Source organism: Spea bombifrons, chromosome 10 (assembly GCF_027358695.1).
Source record: "Spea bombifrons isolate aSpeBom1 chromosome 10, aSpeBom1.2.pri, whole genome shotgun sequence".
NCBI lineage: Eukaryota > Metazoa > Chordata > Amphibia > Anura > Pelobatidae > Spea > Spea bombifrons.
In genome coordinates, this window is record NC_071096.1 from 16,115,202 (window position 1) to 16,142,136 (window position 26,935).

A 26,935-nucleotide genomic window follows, 5' to 3' on the forward strand; every position below is an offset into this window, starting at 1 on the left:
CTCGAGCCGGAAGATAACTGCAGCCTGCGTCCATCCCGTAATCTGCTCAGCAAACAACCGCTTACAGGGCGGACGCCGGTTGCAGTTATCTTCTGGCTCGAGTCGAATATTCTATTGTATTCGAGTTTTTGGAAACATTTCTTTCCAACGGACCCGACGATCCAATCCGAGGAAGTTGGGTTTAGGTGTACAGGTATCTTCCACACATTATATCTGATGCATATCGTTTATATCCGGGTTTGTCTAATTCCAGGCCCCGAGGGCCATTACTAGACCAGGATACTGAACGCACACGTGATGTAATATGTTAAGAGCTGCCAGTGCCCGTCCTGGATATCCAGAAAGCCTGGCCTGTTTGTGGCCCCCGGGGCCTGGAGTTTGAGCCCCCCCATCTCTAGTAAATGCCAGTCTGATCTCCGCTGTCTCCTGTCTGTAGATCCCAGCTCTTCTCTTCTTCATCTCTTCTCCCCTGCGAGGGACTCTATTTCTTGGAGCTCGTGATGTTCGGCCTCCGCCTGCGTGCCAAGGTGCCACGCGTCTACTGGGACCCAGTGGTGAGTTTCATAAATCTCTCTGCACTCTGCTTTTACTGTAACGTGCTGTTTGGTGCGTTTCGGGTTAATGTAATCACTGATGTCTCCTATTCTGTGCAGCTCTGTAAACCAACATTTATCACGAGCCGTAATGTATGAACTCCGGCAGAAAATGCACCAAGAAGGGAGTCGTTGCCTGATTCGGGGGCTTGTTGCTCACTTTGCCGACTGCGTGTGAACCTGGCCTGCGCAAAACATTATCCTGCAGCCTCCTGAGTAGAGAGGAAAGGGAACTTTTCGAGGCTTCCCTGTACAATGACGTGGCGTTGGCTTGAGTCTGACTGCCGACTGCTTCCTGCTTAACTCCGGCGACTGCTTGGGGCCCCTCGACAGAAGAGACCTGAACAGGTAAGAGACGCGTTCCTTTTAACAGTCTCTATTTTACATCTAATAAAAATGAATACAAGCAATAACGCGATCTGAGGATGTGGCATTTATTATGACTAAAGACGAGTTCCCCGCACCGCATTTGCTCTGAAAAAAACATTGTCTTATAATCGAGCAAATACGGTATATTCATGCCCCTCGTGAAAATGCATATTCCTGCATCTGTACACAAAAGAAAATTTCCCAATTCCTACTCTGCAGACCCCGTGTTGTTGAACCCTCTGGAGCTTCCCAGACAAAATATCTTCCTAGCAGAAATGTGTCATGTGACCCAAACGCCGGTGCCGACAGCTTCTTACCAAACCAGACAAACATTAGGTGGTTGCTTGCATTTTGTGCCGCTCTTGGGTCGCGGCGTGTGTGTGCGGGTTTGTGGTGCCCTTGGGTCGCGGGGTTTGTGGCGGTTTGTTGCATTTTCAGTGAAAGCAACATTCGCTTCACACTCTAGAGAATAATGTTGTTTCTTCACATTTTCGCCTCCCGCGGGCGCTTCGATTACCCAAGCCGTCTTGCTCCTATTTACAAAATGTAATTTAAAACCAGAAACTGCAGCTGTCGGCAGCTTAATAACACTTTACAGACTTCTGGGCTGGATATTCAGTCCATAAAACATTGTTCAGATTGTAAAAGTCGTCACTCCTGTTTTGAAATGGGAAGGAATACAGTAAATAGAGCCGGAGAGACTCGATGTCTGATACCTTTTAGTGGCCGACATGTCTATTAATTACATTGTTAGGGTTAATTTAGGGGCAGTTATGGTTGATGGGGTCTTTAGGGCTAATTTAGGAGCAGTTATGACTGATGGGGTATTACGGGTTAATTTAGGGGCAGTTATGGTTAATGGGGCATTGGGGTAAATTTAGGGGCAGTTATGGTTTATGGGGTATTTAGGGTTAATGTAGGGGCAGTTGTGGTTGATTGAGTCTTTAGGGTTCATTTAGGAACATTTATGTTTAATGGGGTGTTTAGGGTTAATCTGGAGGCAGTTGTGGTTGATGGGGTCTTTAGTGCTAATTTAGGGGCTGTTATGGTTAGTAGGGTATTTAGGGTTAATTTAGGGGCAGTTGTGGTTGATGGGGTCTTTAGGGTTAATATAGGGGCAGTTATGGTTAATGAGGTCTTTATTAAATAAAATTAACCCTCAGTCCTCAGCATTAAATTAACCCTAAAGACCCCATTAACCATAACTGCCCCTAAATTAACCTGTAATACCCCATCAGCCATAACTGCCCCTAAATTAGCCCTAAACACCCCTATCAACCATAACTGCCCCTAAATTAACCCTAAACACCCCATTAACCATAACTGCCTTTAAATTAACCCAAGTGAGGTCTCAACAGTGCTCTGTACAACGGCATGAGCACCTCTCTCTGTCTACTGCTGACACCTGGCTATACAACCAAGCTTCACAAAAAAAAGCGTTCTTTAAAAAAAAAAGAAAAATAGACAGGTTGGGGCTTTAAATTTAAATTTTTGCAATTTATCTAAATTAAGAGTTGTGTCAAAGAACCAATATACTTCATTTTTAAAGTCACCTTGGATAAACATTATGTTTCTTGTTTTCTGCAAAATTATTATATAGTGAGAACTGTTTTTCACAATTTTTAAATTTATCCACTTAAATTATCTAGGTGTTAAAATATATTTCTTTTCTGTAATGTTATAATTTATTACAATAAGCCCATGTTCGCTTGGTATACACATTGCTTTAATTCCACTTCTTCTGTATTGATATTAACTTAATGTTCATTCTATGTTTGCATTCCATATCAACAACTTTGTCAATGATGAAGCGTTCATCAAACATCTTTCTATACGTTACCCATGAAGCAAAGTTATTAATATCAGTTTTAACATATAAGTACCATATACATGGCTTTCAGTACACTTCACAAAACAAAAGACTGGTATTTATTTGCTCAAACCTCAGTCATTTAGTCAGTTTCAATCATTTTGATTAATATGACTGTAAAACAGAGATCCAAAAATGCTGGCCCGTTTGGGATCTTTGGTGCCGGTAGATCCGGGGCCCTGTTCTATCAGCATATTGCTCATGAAAACACTATATTTTACTATCAAAAACAGTAAGGGAACTTCGATATTTCAAAAACACATTTGAAATGTAAAAAAAAAAACAAAGATGGCCGCCCTAATCCCGCATGCCAACTCGCACGGCCGTGGGCATGAGGTCATCGTATTCTGACAGCCTATATATATGGGGCAAATGGCAGTTATTAGCTATCAGTTTTTGATTCCCAGTGGTGTATACTATTGGTACGAGAACAGCGTTTTATTTGGAGAAATGCCATTCCTAGCGGCTTGGAAACGTAGACGACAGGATGAAGACCTGAAGAACCCTGAACCACCGGGAAAAGAGGAGGGAGAGAGGACCGAAGATCTACCCCGGGACGACCAGCAAAAACGGAAGAAACACAGCTCCCAAGGAAGCGAGACGGACCGCGGAAGAAAGAAGAGGAAGAAGAGCCCTGCAGGAGAGCCCAGCGGATCAGATGATGGACCCAGGAAGCCCCTCAGCCTCACAGACTTCACCTTCTATTCTGAGTTGGGAAGAGGTGGATTTGGCAAAGTAAGTAACGTGTTTATTTTATCTAGGGGTACAGAAAGAGTTTTTAGGGGAAATATGGAACAAGAAACCACATAAAACATGCCTTTGTCTTACTTACTGGGATCATTCTAGGTAGGGAAAACAGTGACACTTTAATCCAATAAATCAGTTTGAACACAGCCCATATTATAGACGGTACGGCCTCCAAAAGCTGTTTATTTTCACTCATTCCAAACACACAAGCTTTACACTTAAGGCTGGGAGACGATATCCTCGGGTTTGGATTGGAGAGCAGCACACGTAGAGCTTGATACATTGTATCCGGTGTCTATCATACAGGAGAAGCACACTGAGCAGTTACTGGACACTCCACGCGGTGGCGGCGGCAGTTAGGCAGGTTGGAGATACTGATTGGCTCATGCAGCTGTCACTCACGTCATACATCATTCATTCATTAATATGAAACGATCTTAACTTTATCTTTGTAACTAAATGGAACGGTAATGAGTGAAATGTTCAGTATATACCAGAGACTGCCAGGCCTACTGAGTGTCCATATTGCCAGATTAAGGAAAAGTGGATGTGCAAGCGCATTGGTGTCATTTATACATCAGGATGTGCCGGGTATTAAGATAAAATGATGTTTATTTCCGCTATAATAAAAGACGCAGAAAATGTGCATGTGTTGTTTTTTTTAAAAGCTAAAGGGGTATCCTGAAGTTATAATGTGAAGGGTGAGGGGATTCCATGTAAAGTCAGGAAATTTTACTTTACCAAGAGGGTGGTAGATAAATGGCCTCTCAGCAGAAGTGGTAATACATGGTATAGGCAGATGGTTCCTGAATCTAAGGCAAGACCAAGGACTGATTAAGCTGTGAGTCTGTACACTAGATGGGCCGGATGGGTCTGCTGGTAGATTCTATGTTTCTATGAATCAGGTAATTTTATCATAGTAACAGATTTAAATGAAAATGCTTAAAGGACTAAAATCAATGCTCTGGGGTCGGCTTTCTACACAAAACTGCAAATGGAATAATTAGGTAAACTACGTCTGAGATAAAATGAGATGTCGATGTTAAAAAGGCATCTGGAGCCTATATTATTCTGTTCATTAAAAGCTGGTCTCAGGTTGTCTTTGCAGATTAAGACATTGAACCTTTTGGGCTGGGTTAAGTATTCTACGACTAGTTTTAAAATTAGATTTACGCATCTATATTGTAGTGGATGGAGTGAGTGGTAGATAGGTGGAATAGCCTCCCAGAACAAGTGGTAGAGGACAAAACAGTGACATAATTTAAACATACATGGAATAGGCATATGGCTCCTGAATATAAAGTAAGACCAAGGACTGATTACGGTTTGAGTCTTTACATTAGGACGTTGGATGGGCTGAATGGATCTGATCTCCCATCAAACTGCACCTTTCTATGTTGATAATGAGCTTCATATTTCACACATCAATTATAACTGTGTCACCCCTTCCTGGTTATCTCAGGTCATGCTCGCGTCATGGAGGAGCAGTAAACATCCGGTGGCTGGTAAGATTATCAAACGCAGCTCATCGTGGAAAGAAGGCATCATGCGGGAAAGACGAGTCTTGGAGCTGGCAGCAGAAAGCCCATTCCTCTGCCACGGCTTTGGTGCTTTTCACACCCAGGTACGGAATTGTCTGTTGCTCTGCAGCCTATTCCCGTCCTTTCACCTTCTACCATGCGCCATTTCTACAGAAGATCTGCATGTGTCACTGTACTGAAAAAAGTCCACTAGGGGGCGCTCGTGTGTTCCATTCAATGAAAAATAAAGAGAAAAGAAAATATATATAGTGTAGAGGTAAAACAGTATCTTTTGCCCTGCGTGTCGCAGATTTCTCACTCACAATGTATTGATGGAGTTCAGTGCGTCATGGAAAGGGCCTTGCGGTCCATATGCCAGGATATAAACCGAGAAGACAAACCAGAAAAAGGATCCAATAGTGTGTTATGTATATGGCGCTAGATACGCAACAAGTAGAAATATACTTACACTTAGATAAGTGTCGAGATGCTCGTAATTTCTGGTAATAATCTGGTCGCGTCTGTATATCCTTCTGCTTTGAAGAGTCCAATGATGGAATACCAATGTGTGTGTGGTGTCTAAAAACCAACCACTATTCACATATGAGGTATATTAAAATGAATATTTATTCTAAATTAGCAGCCATATCAACTGCAGCTTTAAAAAGTATTTAAAATCGCATAAAAGGTAATAATACAAAATAAAAATAATGTTCAAATAAAATTATATTGTAAAAAGTCCTTAAAAAGTCACTCAACGCGTTTCGCCATGTAAGGCTTCATCAGGAGTAGTATTCTTATAGAAGTGAAGGTCCTTTTAAATGTTCGTTTGGCGCCATCTACTTGTCTTCCGTGTTGTGGCGTCTGACGTCAGCTGGACAATTACTTCCGGATTCAGTTCATTCATTGATACGTCGGGGTCGCTGCCTTCAGTGAAGCTTGGATCCCGATCGAAGGATTCGTTGAACCGTAGGATTAGAGGTAAGTGTAAAAACAATATCATCGTGTTGTTTATCTTGTATATTGCAGGCTACTCCCGCAGAGAAAGTATTTTAATCGGTGTTAATACCGATATATGACGATTACGAAGATCAAAGAATGAAGGTCCCGATATATGTGGCGGTTACGGAGATCAAAGCATAAAAGTGTCAGTGGTGTATGCCGAAAACGGGCAGTGAAACGGGGATATAAAGGAATATGTATAAAAATAGAAAACGGAGATCTGTGAAGGACTTACAAAACGGGAGATGAAGCGTGACCTGATGAAAGGAGATGCCTGATGTATATTATGTATATTAAATGTATCATGCTGGTGTATATATCAATATATGAAAGGGAGAATTAAAATGGATGTATATAGAGGAGCATACTGTGTTTATGTGTGTGTATTGAATAAACTGAATACATGAAGGGAAAAAAAGGGCTTTGAGACTGGTTATTTGTATATATATAAAAAAAAAAAAAAAAAAAAAAAAAAAAAAAAAATTATTATATGTGAGCTAAGATGTCAAGCTCCATATTTAATCCCCTATTTTTAAAGGTTTTTAATTTAAATATCCATTCTGTCTCTTTTTTAATAAGGTTCTCCGTTGCGTTACCTCCCCTCCAATGTTTAGGCACCCAGTCTATGCCTATTATTTTAAATGTATCCTGTGAAAAAAGAGGGCAAGCATTGCAGTGTCTTGGGACACTGTGTTTGAGATTTTTGTTCCTAATGTTGCCCAGATGTTCTAAGGCTCTCTCCTTTAGTGGTCTGGTTGTCATTCCCACATACTGCAGGCCGCAGCCGCACTGGAGCAAGTAAATAACATTTTTGGTAGAACAGTTAATAAAATGTTTGATAGTGTATGTTAGACCAGTTATGTGTCCTGTAAAGTGTTCAGTCTTTCTAGGTAGTGGACCACACATTTTGCAGTGGCCGCATTTGTGGAAGCCATTAGGTTTAGCCCCTAAGAACGTATATGAGGGTATATTAGGCTTTGGTTTAGGGAGTACACTGGGGGCAAGCATGGTTTTTAGGGAACCCGTTTTTCTAAAGATAATCTGTGGCTTGTCAGGTAAGACTGTTCCCAAAATTTCGTCATTTTTTAATACATGCCAATGTTTATTAAATATTCTTTTTATCTGGTTGGCATGAGTATTATACTTCGTGAAGAAGGAAAAACTATAGTCTCTTTTCAGATCTGTTTTCTTGTTTTTGGGGTCAAGAAGATGTTCTCTATTTAGTCCCTGGACTTGTAATAGGCTGCTCTTTAGGGTTTCTATGGGATATTTTTTATCGATGAATCTTTTTGTCATTTCATCTGCTTTTTTCCTAAAATCGTCATCTTTTGAGCAGTTTCTTTTAATTCGTGTGAATTGGCCCTTAGGGATGTTGTTCAACCACTGTGGGTGATGGCAACTGGTATAATGAATGTAACCATTCCTATCTGTGGGCTTTGTGTAATTTCTAGATAAAATTTGGTCGTTTTCTATGAATAGTTCTACATCCAGAAATTCAATTTGGTTGGTCTGGATGTTGGAGGTGAATTTAAGATTGTAGTTATTGTCATTTATATGTTTGATGAATCCTTGTAATCTATCCTCTGTCCCTTTCCAGATGATTAGAATGTCATCGATATATCTCCTCCAGAGCACCAGGTCTGCACCGTATGGATTGTTATTCCAAACCGATTGATCTTCCCATTCTGCTACAAATAAATTAGCATAGCTGGGTGCAAACCTGGTGCCCATTGCTGTGCCACATAATTGTAGATAAAATGTATCCTCAAACCAAAAATAATTGTATTTGAGGATGTATCCTATGCATTCAAGGATAAATGATTTTTGTCTGGGATCCATGTCTCCATCCCTAGAAAGTATATTATTGATAGCCTCAATTCCTTGTGTGTGGTCTATGACCGTGTAGAGTGAGGAGACATCCATAGTGGCCCATAGCCACCCAGAGGACCACTGTATGTCTTTTAAAGTGTTTAATAAATGTGTGGTGTCTTTAAGGAAAGATGGAGTGTTGGGAACATATTTTTGTAAAAAATAATCTACGTATTCAGACGTATTACAGGTAAGAGAATCCAAACCACTAATTATAGGTCTCCCGGGGGGTTCTTTGAGATCCTTGTGTATTTTCGGTAGGAAGTAGAACACCGGGATTTTAGGATGTTCTGCCTTTAAGTAAGAATATTCTTTTTTATTCAAAACTTCCAAATTTAGACCCTTCTCCAATATGGCGTATAGTACAGCGCTAAAATCTTTTGTTGGGTTTTGGTTAAGTATTTTATATGTGGTGGTGTCACCTAATATTCTATTGGCCTCTTTGATATAATATGTTCTATCCATGACCACTATGGCCCCCCCTTTGTCTGCTTGTTTTACAACTATATCATGTCTTTCTTTGATAGTGCGTATAGCTAGTTGTTCCTCCTTACTTAAATTAAATGATTTATGTTTTGGGTTTAGTTTTTCTATATCTTTCAGAATTAAATCAGTGAACACACTTATGTGGTCACTCTTTTCATTGTATGGAAAGAATCGCGATCTGGGTTTAAGGTCTGTATGTGTGATCTCGGTTGGAGTGTAATTATTTATATTGTCTACAGGTTCAACCAGTGTTTCCATGGATTTTTCTGTTTTGCAGAAAAACCTCTTAATAGTAAGTTTTCTGAGATATTTCTGCGTGTCTAAAAAAAGTTCAAACTGGTTGGGCCCTTTGGCTGGGGCAAATTTCAAACCTTTTCTAAGGAGGCGAATCTCGTTTTGTTTTAATTGTATCTGTGATATATTGATAATCCCCTCCTCCTCAGGTGTTAATATCTGCTGGTGTTCACTCTCCTTTCCTCTACCCCTCTGTCCTCTTGTTCTTTTTGGTATTTTGTTCTTTTCCATGGACTCTGCTCCAGGGGAATTGTAACGCTTCCCCATGCGCTGGCTGGACTTGTTTATATTTTGCCTTATTTATTTCCTGTTTCCAGCCACTAGTGGCCGCCCTTGCTATTCAGAGCCTCTCAGACTAATTATCAGGTCCAGCTGCAGTTGATCTCATGATCAAATCAGACTTTATAAACCTGCCCAGCCCTGCAGTCTGGGCCTTGACTGTAATGTTTGAGGACTACCTGTTTGGTTCCTGATTTGTTCCAGTACCTTGCCGTGTTCCAGTACCTTGCCGTGTTCCAGTACCTTGCCGTGTTCCAGTACCTTGCCGTGTTCCAGTACCTTGCCGTGTTCCAGTACCTTGCCGTGTTCCAGTACCTTGCCTTGTTCCAGTACCTTGCCTTGTTCCAGTACCTTGCCTTGTTCCAGTACCTTGCCTTGTTCCAGTACCTTGCCTTGTTCCAGTACCTTGCCTTGTTCCAGTACCTTGCCTTGTTCCAGTACCTTGCCTTGTTCCAGTACCTTGCCTTGTTCCAGTACCTTGCCTTGTTCCAGTACCTTGCCTTGTTCCAGTACCTTGCCTTGTTCCAGTACCTTGCCTTGTTCCAGTACCTTGCCTTGTTCCAGTACCTTGCCTTGTTCCAGTACCTTGCCTTGTTCCAGTACCTTGCCTTGTTCCAGTACCTTGCCTTGTTCCAGTACCTTGCCTTGTTCCAGTACCTTGCCTTGTTCCAGTACCTGCCTTGTTCCAGTACCTGCCTTGTTCCAGTACCTGCCGTGTTCCTGAGTTGCGGCCTGCGCCCCACTAAGTGGACTCCCAAGAGGAGTGCCCTGCATCGCGACTCCCAGGATGACTGCCAACTAGCGGACTACCCTGGTTGAGTGCCCTGCAAGTGGGCAACCTGCCGTGTGCCCTGCAAGTGGGCAACCTGCCGTGTTCCTGAGTTGCGGCCTGCGCCCCACTAAGTGGACTCCCAAGTAGAGTACCCTGCAAGTGGGCAACCTGCCGTGTGCCCTGCAAGTGGGCAACCTGCCATGTTCCTGAGTTGCGGCCAGCGCCCCAGTAAGTGGACTCCAAAGTCGAGTACCCTGTAAGTGGGCAACCTGCCGTGTGCCCTGCAAGTGGGCAACCTGCCATGTTCCTGAGTTGCGGCCAGCGCCCCAGTAAGTGGACTCCAAAGTCGAGTACCCTGTAAGTGGGCAACCTGCCGTGTGCCCTGCAAGTGGGCAACCTGCCGTGTGCCCTGGAAGAGGGCTTCTAGTCGTGTGCCCCGCAAGAGGGCTTCTAGCCGTGCCATGTGCCCCGCAAGAGGGCTTATCTGCCGTGTGCCCCGCAAGAGGGCTTATCTGCCGTGTGCCCCGCAAGAGGGCTTATCTGCCGTGTGCCCCGCAAGAGGGCTTATCTGCCGTGTGCCCCGCAAGAGGGCTTATCTGCCGTGTGCCCCGCAAGAGGGCTTATCTGCCGTGTGCCCCGCAAGAGGGCTTATCTGCCGTGTGCCCCGCAAGAGGGCTTATCTGCCGTGTGCCCCGCAAGAGGGCTTATCTGCCGTGTGCCCTGCAATAGGGCTTCCAGCCAAGAGTCATTCCTTGCTTTAGTTCTGCTTCCTTTATGAGGTCTGCCCCATCCGTGTGTTCTGTTTGTCTCAGTCTATAGTCCAAAGGTATGTCTCCGTGTTATGTGTTTTGCTTACATGTTTGGTTTGTTCCGTATGTCTGTCATGCAGGGATTAGCGTTAGGACCCACCGTCATTGGAGTACTTTGGCGTAGTGGTGGGCTAAGCATACTATGGCCATAAGATGTGACGGAATCTCCAATAGTTATCTAATAGTCCTAGGCTAGTTTCTGTATAGTGTGTCCTGTCTTGTTCATGTCTGTTGTATGTTGTATCCCCTGCACCTGGGCTCCTTATCTATCTGTGTCCTCAGCTCGTGACAGAATGTCAAGGCCAATTCAAGGAGTCCGCGGGGATGCCTGCAGTACTGGAATTAGTGGTGAACACGAAGACCCAGACACAAAGAGACCACAGGTCCCTAAGCATCCGGGGGCTGCTCCTTGCGGTGGGGGTATGTAACGCTTCCCCATGCGCTGGCTGGACTTGTTTATATTTTGCCTTATTTATTTCCTGTTTCCAGCCACTAGTGGCCGCCCTTGCTATTCAGAGCCTCTCAGACTAATTATCAGGTCCAGCTGCAGTTGATCTCATGATCAAATCAGACTTTATAAACCTGCCCAGCCCTGCAGTCTGGGCCTTGACTGTAATGTTTGAGGACTACCTGTTTGGTTCCTGATTTGTTCCAGTACCTTGCCGTGTTCCAGTACCTTGCCGTGTTCCAGTACCTTGCCGTGTTCCAGTACCTTGCCTTGTTCCAGTACCTTGCCTTGTTCCAGTACCTTGCCTTGTTCCAGTACCTTGCCTTGTTCCAGTACCTTGCCTTGTTCCAGTACCTTGCCTTGTTCCAGTACCTTGCCTTGTTCCAGTACCTTGCCTTGTTCCAGTACCTTGCCTTGTTCCAGTACCTTGCCTTGTTCCAGTACCTTGCCTTGTTCCAGTACCTTGCCTTGTTCCAGTACCTTGCCTTGTTCCAGTACCTTGCCTTGTTCCAGTACCTTGCCTTGTTCCAGTACCTTGCCTTGTTCCAGTACCTTGCCTTGTTCCAGTACCTTGCCTTGTTCCAGTACCTTGCCTTGTTCCAGTACCTTGCCTTGTTCCAGTACCTTGCCTTGTTCCAGTACCTTGCCTTGTTCCAGTACCTGCCTTGTTCCAGTACCTGCCTTGTTCCAGTACCTGCCGTGTTCCTGAGTTGCGGCCTGCGCCCCACTAAGTGGACTCCCAAGAGGAGTGCCCTGCATCGCGACTCCCAGGATGACTGCCAACTAGCGGACTACCCTGGTTGAGTGCCCTGCAAGTGGGCAACCTGCCGTGTGCCCTGCAAGTGGGCAACCTGCCGTGTTCCTGAGTTGCGGCCTGCGCCCCACTAAGTGGACTCCCAAGTAGAGTACCCTGCAAGTGGGCAACCTGCCGTGTGCCCTGCAAGTGGGCAACCTGCCATGTTCCTGAGTTGCGGCCAGCGCCCCAGTAAGTGGACTCCAAAGTCGAGTACCCTGTAAGTGGGCAACCTGCCGTGTGCCCTGCAAGTGGGCAACCTGCCATGTTCCTGAGTTGCGGCCAGCGCCCCAGTAAGTGGACTCCAAAGTCGAGTACCCTGTAAGTGGGCAACCTGCCGTGTGCCCTGCAAGTGGGCAACCTGCCGTGTGCCCTGGAAGAGGGCTTCTAGTCGTGTGCCCCGCAAGAGGGCTTCTAGCCGTGCCATGTGCCCCGCAAGAGGGCTTATCTGCCGTGTGCCCCGCAAGAGGGCTTATCTGCCGTGTGCCCCGCAAGAGGGCTTATCTGCCGTGTGCCCCGCAAGAGGGCTTATCTGCCGTGTGCCCCGCAAGAGGGCTTATCTGCCGTGTGCCCCGCAAGAGGGCTTATCTGCCGTGTGCCCCGCAAGAGGGCTTATCTGCCGTGTGCCCCGCAAGAGGGCTTATCTGCCGTGTGCCCCGCAAGAGGGCTTATCTGCCGTGTGCCCTGCAATAGGGCTTCCAGCCAAGAGTCATTCCTTGCTTTAGTTCTGCTTCCTTTATGAGGTCTGCCCCATCCGTGTGTTCTGTTTGTCTCAGTCTATAGTCCAAAGGTATGTCTCCGTGTTATGTGTTTTGCTTACATGTTTGGTTTGTTCCGTATGTCTGTCATGCAGGGATTAGCGTTAGGACCCACCGTCATTGGAGTACTTTGGCGTAGTGGTGGGCTAAGCATACTATGGCCATAAGATGTGACGGAATCTCCAATAGTTATCTAATAGTCCTAGGCTAGTTTCTGTATAGTGTGTCCTGTCTTGTTCATGTCTGTTGTATGTTGTATCCCCTGCACCTGGGCTCCTTATCTATCTGTGTCCTCAGCTCGTGACAGGAATGTACCGATTTCTTAATTCTATCGCTTCCCTCCGTGGGGGTGTGTCCTTTCTTTTTGTGCCACCCTTTCGGGATGGCTCCTTGTCTAAAAAAGGTTTTTCTCACTTTGTTTACACATGTGTCACTGTACTATTAGTCTCTGCATGACTGTAACTGTTTTTGCTCTATGTTCAAAATAAGCACCGCGTCTTTCTCGTCATGGAGAACGTGAGCGGAGGCAGCCTGTCAAACCACCTGAGGAGGAACGGCCGGATGGGAACCAGTGCTGCAGTGTGAGCAACAGAGTAGACATAAAGCCAATGATCATTTCCATGCTGTCTAAATGGCTCCTCTAGCTTTAATCCCAATGCAGTGAAATCAGAGGCTCTCCATCGCTGTAAATAACCCTTTGCTAATATTTAGAAACTACTCACTAAACTGTTTGTGTCCTTCTGGCAGGTTCTACGCTGCAGAGATCACCTGCGGTCTTCAGTTTCTACACAGCCATGGAATAGTTCATCGGTTAAAAAAAAACATTTCTGCTCTCAACTGTCCATTCTCTTGCTCTTTTGTTGAGTCTTATGTCTTCCATCACCCCAAGTTCCCTTCATCTCACCATTTATTCCATTTCAAAATCTTTCAGAATTCTTAAGAGGAAAATGAACATCTTCTTTCTCTGAATCATTTAGGGACCTGAAGCCAGCGAACGTGTTGATGACCAGCGAGGGACACCTGAAGATCTGCGATTTCGGCCTCGTTGTGGAGAAGATCATCGGCGCAGCCAAAACCAAAGGCGTAGTTGGGACCAGAAAATATATGGCCCCCGAGGTGAGAATTTATTAATTAGATTAATGCTATAGTTAATCTAAACCTTAATTACTTTACAATGCATTACCTATCTACATTTTACACATATTGAACTTGTTTTGCAGGTTTTTCAGAAGAAGAAATATGGCGCCTCCGCAGACTGGTGGTCGTTTGGAGTCACTCTGTACCAGATGCTGGTGGGAAGGGTCCCAGTTCCATCATCACAGCCCAAGAGGGAGTACCGGGACTGCACCGTTCACAATGACTTCCCGTACCCAAGCTGGCTGCTAGCAGATCAGAAAGACATCCTCATGAAGGTGAGTGGATCACAAATGTCCTGATAAGGTGTGTGGCTATACAGGAACTTTTATAGACAATAAGGGACTGTAGTGCAGCAGATTCTGGAATGGGCAAAATATGGTTACTAAACTCAACAAAAACTTGGCTAAATACGTCAGGAAATTGGAATACAAAAACCATTTTTTATTTTTCTTTTGCTTTCTCAGCTTCTGCTTAAAGATCCAGAATGCCGGCTTGGGACGAATGGTGATATAAGAGTGCATCCTTTCTTCGGCATCTTGAACTGGGACCATTTGGAACAACGCAAACTCTGGCCCCAATACCTGCCTCTGGTGGTACGTGTAGCCATTACAAAATGCTTTAGATCCACTAAGTTCTAATATCACAACTTATTGCTCTTCAACATTAAAAAGTACTTAATAATGGTATAAGAACACATCCCGTCCACAAACAGAACCCCCACACACATGTAAATTTACTGTATATGATTTCTTCTTCCGAGCCTTTGATACATTTCCTTCCACCAATTAATCATTGCTAAGGAGCCCATCTAATGACAACTGACGAGCGCTTTGTTATTACGTACCTGCCGCCATAGTATACATTATGATGTGTTTTTGAAATCAAGGAACTTTTCGCTTTTTTCTTGCAGGACCCAACTGGAGATCTTCACCTCAGTTCCCAGGATATATCCTTTTCATTTGTAGAGGGGGCTAATTGTAACAAAAACAAAAAAAGTTGGGATTTGCCAGACCTGTCTTTTGTTAGCCCCAAATGGAGGGAATAAACATCCCTCCTTGTATCCAACATCTCAGATGGGAACAAATTCTCTTTTATTTAGGATTCAGCTTGAAGATCTTGCCTGAAAAGTCTCCTGTTGGACGACGACCAATAGTCCAGGATGTCACCTCCCTGCTTCATCTACCACCGCAGCAGAGCTGTCCACCACCACAGCAGAGCGCCTACCTCAACATCACAGCAACTCCACCTGCTGTCCACATCAGAGACAACCACCTTCTATAGCTGTCCAACATCACTGCGCGGCAATTCCACCTGCTCTGTCCAACATCACTGCGCGGCAATTCCACCTGCTCTGTCCAACATCACTGCGCGGCAATTCCACCTGCTCTGTCCAACATCACTGCGCGGCAATTCCACCTGCTCTGTCCAACATCACTGCGCGGCAATTCCACCTGCTCTGTCCAACATCACTGCGCGGCAATTCCGCCTGCTGTCCAACATCATTGCCAAGCCTCTACTACAGCTGTCCAACACCACAGCACAGCCATTCCACACGCTGTCCAACATCACAGAAAAGCATTTAATGCAACACAACACCACAGAGAACTTCATTGCTGACAAACATCATTGTGCTGCACCTTGTCCTGCTGTTCAACAACTTAGCAGCGAGACTCCATCTGGCCTCTAACACATACCTCCCAACTTTTACCCCCAGTGAATCGGGATGCAGGGGGGGTGGTGGGTGGGCGCATGCATAGTAGAGCTTACCTTTAAGCTCCGTCCCCCGGGGTCCCGATTCACAGAGGATAGAATGTTACTGCACATGCATTCTCCAGTGTTCCAAACACCAGAGAATATAATTAGAAGAAATGTGGTTCTGAATCCTGCTGTCCCATAGAGATCTTCCTCTGTCTTCTTTTTTTGGGAGAGAGCTAGAGTTCGGCAGGGAGATCGAGTGGCCGCACCCAAAGCAGGACAGCTGGGAGCCATGCAGTCTGCTGCCACCTGTCATACTGTGTCACAGACAGGCTTCCATGCTACGTAACATCAAAGTAGAGCATCCCTTGCTGTCCAACATCACACAAAAGTACCTACAACACAGCAGATCATCTCCCAGTCTACCAAATTACAAATAGTATTCCTACCCTACACAATGAAGTAGAGGGAAAAGGTCTATCCGCTTCTTAAAATGTGTTTCTTCTTTGTTCTAGATCCAGCGTGGACCAATTGGACTGAAACGAGTGGAACATGATGATAATGAGATGTACCACGGACAGAACTAAAGGGCACTGATTCATTTAAGAAGGTCTTTTGAGTTACTCTGTAAGTTATTAAACCTTCAAGAGGTTCGCTTTGTCTGGCAGCTGAAACTGTCCCTCTTCCTTCTATGTAGGTCTATGTGAGATTTTGTCAGAGTCGTCTGGTGCTTGAGGAATGAGCCCTTCAAACCGGAAAAATTTTGAATGAATTCTGTCTTTTATCTGTAAGTCTCTTGTCCCTCACTAAAGGTTATGGGTAGTTTAAAATAGTCTACATGTACTAACTTATTACTCATTTCTTGTTTCTCTTCTTTTCATATTTAGAATTCTGCATGGATTTACTCATTCTCCTATTCCATTATTGGTTCTTCAGAAACTTCTTCTGGGACCTACTAGTACAGTTGGTACAAGTAAGTAAATCTTCAGACTGTATTTGCTGTAAATACTTACTATTGAGATTAGAGATAGGAAATATTTAAATGTATACCTTATTTTAATTAATGTTTGGGCTACGGTTACTTGTCTATCTGGTATTTGGCATCTATTTCTTCTTTCTCTTAGATCAAGCACTGACCAAGTTAACCACATATACTCCTGGACTTAGTGCTACATGCAGGATGATCCGATGTACCATGGAACAAAACGAGCCAGTTGAATCATTTCAGAAGTTTTTCACTTTCATTGTAAGTTATGAAACCTTTAAGAAGGTTATTACAAATTCTGCGGTTGCTCAGTCTGGCTGCTGAAACCATTCCTCTTCCTTTTGCACAGATCTTCAAACCTGCTTGGAAGATCTTGCGTCTGTGTCATATTCTCCTGGTGCCTGAGGAATGAACCCTTCACACTGGAAGTCTTTTGTCTGTGAGTCTCTTCTTTTTATTTGTCATAAACACGAAATTACCCAATAACTAGTTTTATTTAAAACCAACAAGCTAATTTTCCTTTACTAATTCCTCCCTCCTATTCTCCCATTGCTTCTTGTCTAGCGATGACTGTATCTTCAGGCCGTATATATGCTGTAAATTCAACTTATTTTGATTTGTGCATAGGATGAGATTTCATTTTAATGATCTTTTTTGTTACCTATGCCAGGTGTGATGCTCAGATGTGAATTTGTGTCAACTATCCTTCAAAGCCTGTTCCAAGTAGATCTGTAACAGGTCGGTATCTCCTGTCCCTAACATTTCTTACATGTAACAATTGTGTCTTGTTCCCCATTTCATCTTCTATGGATTCTGTGATCACTTGCCCTACATTGTTTGATCTTGTATTTGTCAGTTTGTCCACACTGTTCCTTAAACATCTCCTCTATTCATTCTTCCCATAAGAACGTGTAATTTTCTTACCATGATTTTCATGGCTTTCATAATCACAGGTTTCTTATTCTTGTTTTCTCCAGCTACCAGAATGGCTTGAGATGTCTGGAAGATCTTTCATCCTTCAAGCTTCCTCTCCTGAAGATCTCTAGAACTTCAACTTCACTGCCAAAGCAAATTTATCTCCACTCATCAGAAGCTGATCCTCTTCTTCTTGTCATTGACGATTAAACCTACAGCATGACACAAATGTTACCATGTTGCAGTTCTTTAAACTATACAGCCCTATATAAGTAAACTCATTTAAACCCCTTAAGTTACCTGTACAGCATCCAATGTGTCATTTGCATACTTTATATATTATCTTGGTTTCACCCAGTTTAATAAAATCCTTTAACTTTATTTATATTTCAGTGATTACTAATGGATTCATTTAAACATTTCATTAATTGACTTTTATTTCTCCACATACTGTACACAATACATTCAAGCCTCTGTAAACAGTTACAGCAATGTTCTCTGTCAACTCACAAAGTGTTCCAAAATAACACACACAATGTAACGTTACTATTGTGTGTTATTTGCTTGTACAACATCTGCTTTCAAACTACCGTATTTGCTCGATTATAGGGCGAGGTTTTTTCAGAGCAAATGCTCTGAAAAATACCCCTCGTGTTATAATCGAGGTCGTCTTCTAATTAGACCTCAAAAAAATGTCTGCTGGGGCCAGGCTGCTTACCGGTGCTTTGGTCCCGAGCAGCGTCTCTTCTATTAGCAGCAGGAAGCTAGCAGAGTGTCACATAATTCTGCCTCCCCCTCCTTCCTCTGGGGGCCAGAGAAGTTGCTCGCACAGCCGGGCCCCTGCAGAAGTCTTCAAGTGAGAGAGCTGCAGTTCAGGTAAGGGGGTGGGGGAGGGTTTTTGTGATTAATGTGTGAAGTATGTGTGATTAATGGAATGAATGAGTATTTAAATGTTTGTGAATGAGTGTGTGTGTGATAGCATGGATGTGTAAGGGGGAGGGTGGTAGCATGGCATAGGGAGGCTGTACTCAAACTCCTATCATCCCCAGGTTCCAGCATGTACTGGCTGCCTTGGCTTGATAGGAGTTTGATTGCTGTTAGCAGTTATATATATATACCTCCAGAAATGCCTTTTAACCCCCTATATGCCACTCTGGCATATAGGGGGTTAAAAGGCATATCATGGGGCAGAGTGGCATATAGGAGGGCATAAGACATTTCTGGAGGCAGAGTGGCATATAGAGGGTTAAAAGGCACATCATGGGGCAGAGTGGCAAATAAAGGGGGATTAAGGCATTTCTGAGGGCAGAGTGGCAACCTTGTGGGCAGATGTGCATAACTGGGGAGGGGCAGGTTGGCAAATAAAAAGAAATAAAAAAATATATTTTTCTCAATCATAGCTTTTATTAAATATGAAAAAATTGTTTACATGAATTAATATTTACTAGTAAAACTTTTTTTCCTATAGGGTAGTCTTATATTCAGGCTTTTTGTTTTTTTCCTAAATTAATATTTAGATTTTGGGGGGTCGTATTATAATCAGGGTCGTCTTATAATCGGGCAAATACGGTAGTTATTTTTTTACTTTGACTTATTTGTTTTCCTGCAATAATAAGATATTGAGTGTGGGGCATGTGTTTCTACTCAAAGAAATCAAACCATGTATAACACAACTTAATACGACTTATATAAACGATAAATAGTACAAAAGTGAATGTACACAGCGCCTGATTAGCTGCATTTCCCTCTGTCTCAACCAGAAAAAAATTCAAAATCAAATTTACACCGATGGGCATAAAAGATTAAAATTTGGCACCTTCATTCTCATAACGTAGAATCTATATCCATATAGGAAAAAACAGAAACAAATATATATAGTGCAATATGTTTAAATCATATCAACATATAGCACTTTATCTGATTAAAACTTATTGCACTATATATTTGTTTTGGTTTTTTTCCATCATGGTTCCATCAATAGTATAGATTTTTTTTTTGGCAAATGGGAGACGAGCCTTTGTTTTGTTTTTGGTCAGGAGTGCATTAAAACATTAAAACGTGTCTCTGGACTGTGAGCCTCGGCCAGAATACGCCACGGGCTGTATATACAATAAGGATGTTTAGCCTTGAAGAAAAGTGGGTTATTAATGGCAGTGGCACTAAAGTCTTAATAACTAAAAATCCAATTCCTCATTTACCTAAATGTCCCTCTAAGACATTGGTTCCCCACGGGCGGTATGAAAAGGAGCCAGGGTGCTTCTCAAGTACATTGGCTGCTTGGCTTCTACTGCTTGTCATTAACTTAAAATGTGGGAAAGAAAATTAAACTAAGAAAGTTAATAAAAAAGTTTAATTTTATCTAATTCCTCCAAATGAAAAGATAGCTCTGCAGGCAGGAATAGTTGGCGCAGTTCCACTGATAGCCAGCAGGTGGTGCTCCTAAACCTATAAGTATTCAGCATAGAGACACACTTTTTAATATTGTACCTGAAGAAGAGACCGAGAGTCTCTATAACATGCTTTTTATTTCTACGGCTACAACTCCACACCTTATACTTCATAATGAGCATAAGCTGTTTGTTTATATGCCTTTGGCACGAGAGTTAATGTAAGGAAGTTCTACTTCACTGAGAGGAACAGCCTTCCAGCAGAAGTGGTAGAGGCTGATACACCGAGGGAAGTTAAATATGCATGGGGTAGGCATATAACTCCTGAATGTAAGACCAACGACTGATTAAGGTTTGATTCTTTACAGCAGGAGAAACGTGCAGACTAGACGGGGGCCAATCTGCCGGCAAATTCTAGTTTTCTCAGTTAATAGAGCACCCATGTATTTGAATATACAATCCGCCTGTCTGTGTAGGGATAGGGTAAGCATATACGGATTTATGCCCAGACGTATGCCAAGTATTTTTACATGCATTATACGATATGTAAGATTATATCATAGTATCTAGAAGAAATTTGTAAAATACCCAATAGCACTAATATGCTTTTTTAATGACATTTGAAGATTAATAAAACCCATTTGGGCATTGTTATACACATTATAAAGTGTGAAGCACACAAAACCAGACAGACTTCTATTAAGTATTTCTGTATCAATACGTAGAACCCAAGCCCTGTGAATTCCCTGTGTCCAGAAATATGTTTCATTTCTGCAGTTAAGTGTCTTTTCCAGCAGGTGGCGCCTCTTTGCTAACAGAACTATTTTCCGAAAAATAAGATTTTTTCCAATGTTTTCCCTAAAGTTCAATAATGACAAACAATTTCAATAGGGAAAGATGGTTGTTTTATAAAGAGATATAATATGTGACCCAGGCAGCATCTCGACTCTCCCCCCACAACCTACTCCTTGTCCTAATCCAGCACCTCGTCTCAGAAGGATGTATTCTGCCCGGTAGAGGAGATAGTGGGGGCTTTGCTGACTTGGCACAGACCACCAAAACGTAACTGGACTGGTTACCCAGGAGAGATCTCTGAGCTCACCAACTGGATCTAATGTTTTTATGTTCACACAGTGAGCACCTGATCTGTTGCTCCAACTGAGTACGGAGCTATACCGGCCAACAGCCTACCGGGCATTTGCCTGGCGTGCCAGAGGGCCACTCCAGGCCTGACAGTTGGTAGGTATGAGTAGGCTCCATGCTAACTGTGGCTTAAAAAGATACACATCACTGATGAGCCAAGCATCTATTATACCTGCGTGTTACTTACAGGAGATAATCCATTCCATCTCTATGGTTTCATTTTGACGGTTTTTACATTTTTTGGCACCGGTACGAGGGTTCCTATATCATAACCCCATTGAAAGACAGCTTCGGCGGAGGCTTCCTAGTGTTTCTTAATAGCTCGGGTGGTAGCAGGTGAAGAACTAATTGAATTTGACAGTAAAATGAAACAAAGCATCTGCCAAAAGCGGGCTTGCTGGAAAGAAAATGAAGTCTCCAGTAGAGTGTTCCGTTACAGAAAGTCTCCGGAGAGTGTATTTAGTGACATATTTTGCCCACAATGATTATGTTTTCTTCTCGGCTTCAATTAAGACCTTGTTATTGATGGAGCTACAAGCAGCTGAAGCCACGGTTTGTGCATTTGATGCAAAATACCGCAACATTGTAGCAGCCAGACAGTCTAGGCGCACGCAGGGCTGAGGTTGAGCTTTTACGACGTTCAAGAAGAGAAATTTCTTTCTACTAAATCGAGAGAGAGACCAAAATGAGTGACGGAGAAGTCTGACGCGGCCTCATCCTTCTACGTGGTTCCACCAGACAATTCTTAGCACGTTGCCCAAAGATATAAAGTATCAATGACTTGGTTACATGTGACTTAGAACAATCCACAAATAGTGTTCGGAACCTCTAGAACTTAATGACCGTCCTTCACTAGAAGCCACCGGGATAGAGTTATGAAGAGCGTTCTATATGTGGAGCAGTTACCATGGAAATAGACAGAATGTTCCTCTGATTGCAACACATTTTCAGGGTTGGATCAGAAGAGTGTGTCATAGAGATGGACCAACTTACCCCTCTAGTGTTCATAAAAGTAACATTACACACGATCCATACTACTATTTGAATGCTGAAACCCCGCCAAGAAATAATTCATGTAAAAATTGTCCTTATTAATATATTTTTAGCTGGGAAAGCTTAACTGTCATGTGATACAAAAGGCTTACCACGATTGGACAATAAACCTAGCAGACTCGCACCTGAAGGAGGAGAACGTCCCGGGATTCATCCCATCGCAAAAAACAGGCAATGTTTCAACCTTCGTCAAAGCTTTAGAACCTTGATGATCTTGTGCTATGGGCCGACATTGTAGACAACATGCGCAGGCATACAATGTATCAGTTCATCAACTGCGCTTTATCAACGCTCTATTTACAGGGTCCTGGGAGGACCAAAAGACTCAAGGAGCAGGTTAGATAGATGGGCAATTGATTTTTTTGCTAATTTCCATCTTGTAATCTCCAAGTAACGGATCAATACGAGACTGATAGAAGAAATTAGAATGCGCGTCCTAGCACCATGGCCGCGCTATTTGTCACAGAGCAGATGGCCCGTGCCAGATCTATCTTTATTCCAAATAAATTAAATTGCATTTCCTCCGAGTAATTTTTCACCGGCGTGGGCTGCTTTTCTTAGTTTGCTTGAAAGACGGGCCTCCGCATCTACTAGTGACAGGCTATCCGCGGGTGGAAATTGGCAAACATTCATTCCCTAGAAGTATAGCGGTTTCCCGTTAGACAATCTGCAGTCTCTATATACGCTCTAATGGAGTCTGTATTGTATTGTTTTTGCCCAAAAAAAGTATTTTCGAGCGGGGGTTTGATTAGAAAGAATGTAACATTATGGTTAAAAAACAGGAACTATTTCTCGTGATTAAGCAAGTTATGGTGAAAGCCGAGGAGAGTCAGAGGGCGAGGGGCTGATGAAGGCGAGCCCTAAGGGCAGCAGAATTTGCTAAAGAGTGCGGCTGTATGAAGAGCGACATGATGAAGAGTGCGATGAAGGCCACTTGACTCGGGTCATCCAACGACCCCTCACCCCGATGAGTAACCTCAATGGACTCCATCGACAGCAACGCCCAGCACCTTCACAACGTTACGGAGGCCGAGAACCTCCCTGCAGCCTCCAAAGTCTTATCTACGTCCGCTCACCATCCTTGTGACCTTCTTACCCCAGAGGAGAAGACGGCTAAGATCCCACAGCAGGCGAGACCCCCTGCAGCTACATTTCTAACCACCAAGACTAATAAGCAATTAACTTAGAATTAGCCTTAAAAATGTTTTTTCCCCGGTTATTTTTATCATTAAGGGCAGGTGTCTAAACATGTCACCTTTCCTGAATTACAGATCGCTAATAAAACAAGCTACAAAGGCAAAAACATACGTAAAAACGGCGGATCGGGAAGAGGTCTGATGCATACTGGGAAGATTAGGGGTACCATGGAAGCAGGATCTGCACGATTATTCCTCCTCATTAGGTTATCTCTCCCATATTGTTAAGCTGCTGATTGCTGTGGATTGGGTCAGACGGCCATTGTGAGAAATTGTGGGAGGAAATTGATTAAAAGATGCTCTTTTTGCCACAACCAAACAAATCTAATCAAATCTAATTTTTTTATAGTAAATTCTAGAGGTAATGTGTGTGTATATATATATATACATGCACATATACACACACATAATATGTAATTATATCTCGTGAAATGTAATATTATAGTATATTATAGTATATTTATATATATATATATATATTTTACAATGTGAATACACTTATTTATATATATATATATATATATATATATATATAACATTTGAATATATATATAATGTGTATATATATATATACATATAAATATATGTTATTAAGTCAGTCTTTTTTGTTTTTTTATATAAAAATAATAGGGAAATCGGCAATTGCCCCCCCCCCAGCCATTAGAATCCAATTTTCTTTATTTCGGTCTCAAACAAAATGAATAATTTTGAAAGGCTGGAGGACGCTGCCAGAGCGGCCATAATGAAAGAGAGGTCGGGTGTTTTCAAAGAAGAATATATATTTGTAAGGGCCAGGGCTGAATTGTTAAATGCCATTTAATAGGCAAGCGACAGCAGGAAACGGACTAATCTTTATAGAGCGCTGATTAGTAAGTAAGGCTTCCCGGGTGATAATTAGTATTGCTCTGGCCAAGTTCCAGCATCTGACGGCGGCATCCACGGCGGCATCCACGGCGTAACGGTTAATTGCCAGACACTTTTAACTGTCATTAAATGTCACCATTTTATTTCCACGGCCAGAGCATGTGGTGAAATTTTTTGGGGGAACAAAATGCTTGCCAACATGTCAAAAGGTCACTTTACTGACAGAGGGACTGGCCAAACAAAACATGGGACAATTGGCAGGTACATAAAAGAAAATAACAGGACAAGACATCTATGTTTCTATGCATTTTTGGGGACAAAACTGTTCAATTAAGAACCTAAACGTGTTTGATTTAATGTAACGGAGATGCAGCTCATCACACCTTGACAGCCATCACTACTAAAGAATAAAACCCTACAAGTCAAAACAGCCCAATCCGTCTCAATGTAAAACAATAAAAAAACCTTATAAGCGCCGTAGACCTTTTTTTTTTTATCCGTAAACATCTGCCCCAGGGGTCTGTTCCTCAGAAAAGCAAGGAATTACGTTGCGGTGTTTTCATCCGCACTCCGAACGAAGCGGTTGCTTTTGCGAGGTACGAGCGACCATTGTTGGGTTAGCCGACGACTCTGTGCCTCCAGTTGGCGTTAAATCAACCCCCCGCCGTGCCTAATCCTGTGCAAAGAACGTCGCTGAAGTCTGGAACGCCGAGGTATAATTCCGACTTCTTTTTTTTTCTTATCAATTCTAAGAAATTGCTCGGAGCAATCAGACTTCTCTCTAGGGCTGCAACTAACGATTATTTTAATAATCGATTAGTTGGCCGATTATTTTTTCGATTAATCGATTAATCGGATAAAAAAATGAATGTAAATTTTTCATTTATTTAAAATAATTTACTAAACAAATGATATTAAATACAAACAGCAGAATAAAAAAACTTTGATAATAAATTTCTTGTCTTTATTTCCCAACCAGCCCCCCAATATATGCACATTTGAGCCCAGGCTTGCTACGCTGCCTCCCAGACATGCCATGCTGCCCCCCCCACATATGCCACGCTGCCTACCACAGCACTCCACGCTGCCTCCCACATATACCACACCACGCTGCCTCCCACATCTGCCACGCCACGCTGCCTCCCACATCTGCCACTCCACTCTACCCCCCACATGCCACTGTGCCTGATACGCCTTATACCCCATGAAACACCACTCCATCCTCCCCAGACATGCCACCCTGCCCTCCCCACATATGCCATGCCATGCTGCCTCCCACATCTGCCACTCCACGCTGCCTCCCACATCTGCCACTCCACGCTGCCTCCCACATCTGCCACTCCACGCTGCCTCCCACATCTGCCACTGTGCCTGATACGCCTTATATCCCCTGATACCCCACTCCATCCTCCCCAGACATGCCACTCTGCCTCCCAGACATGCCACTTCTCTACCCCCAGATATGCCACTCTACCCCCAGATATGCCTTATACACCTTGATACACCACTCCGTCCTCCCCAGACATGCCACACTGCCCTCCCCACATATGCCTTGTATACTGTATATGCCTTATACCCCCAGATATGTCACTTCACTGCCCCCAGGATTTAGATTCCCCTAAATTAACCCTAAACTCCCCATTAACCATAACTGCCCCTAAATTAACCCTTAACACCCCCTTAACCACAGCATCCCCTAAATTAACCCTAAAGACCCCATCAACCACAGCATCCCCTAAATTAACCCTAAACACACCATTAACCACAACTGCCTCAAATTAACCCCAAACACCCCATTAACCACAGCTGCTCCTAAATTAACCCTAAACACCCTATTAACATAACTGCCCCTAAATTAACCCTAAACACCCAATTAACCATAACTGCCCCTAAATTAACCCCCACCTCCCCTAACTTTCAGTAGCCCAAATATATATATATACACACACATAATATATATATATATATATATATATATATATATATATATATATATATATAATGTGTATGTGTGTATATATATATATATATATATATATATATTATATATATATATATATATATATATATATATTTGGGCTACTGAAAGTTAGGGGAGGTGGGGGTTAATTTAGGGGCAGTTATGGTTAGTGGGGTGTTTAGGGTTAATTTAGGGGCAGTTATACATATACTTACAGTTAGATGAGTGTCACAGCCATGTGGTTCTGGCCTTCTGGGAGAAGGAAGGGGCGGGGTCAGTTGTCACAGTGATTACAGGGAGGGGGAGTAAGTAGGAGCTGCTGCTGTGAGACGGTGAGTCAGACTAAACGGATTATATAATGAGGGGATTTTTTAGAGCGTTTGCTCTGAAAAAACCCTCATTTTATAATCGATAATAATCGATTCAACTAATCGATAATGAAATTCGTTGCCAACGAATTTCATTATCGATTATTATCGATTTTATCGATTAGTTGTTGCAGCCCTACTTCTCTCAGCCAAAAAGTACATTAGTCAGTGACAAAGACCGGCGCGCCACTTAATCAGAAGGCGCTGTGATTGATAGCGCGTCGATGCGGCCTTTAATCAGGGATGCGCTATTCAGATTTCCAGCCATTAAACCGGCCAATCTATATGATTGCGCCGGCTCGACGGTTCATTTGTCACGTTCGTCAAACACGGGGCTTTAAAACCGCTTGCCGACAGCGGTACCGGCCAGCATCTTATTTCGCGTCACATTGTCAGATTTTTTTCTATTTTTTCTACTAAATAGGATGGAACTTTAAAAAAAAATAGATCGATTGTGAAATAATGTAGATTAGTAAAAAGTAATTTTAAGACAGAGAATCGCGCACATTGTCACTTAACTGTGAAAAACACCAATTGTTCCTTTAAAGAAAATAGCTTGCATTCTATCCCCTATTAACTCATAAATAAGGATTTTGACCCAAAATGAATTTTTACTCCCAAGT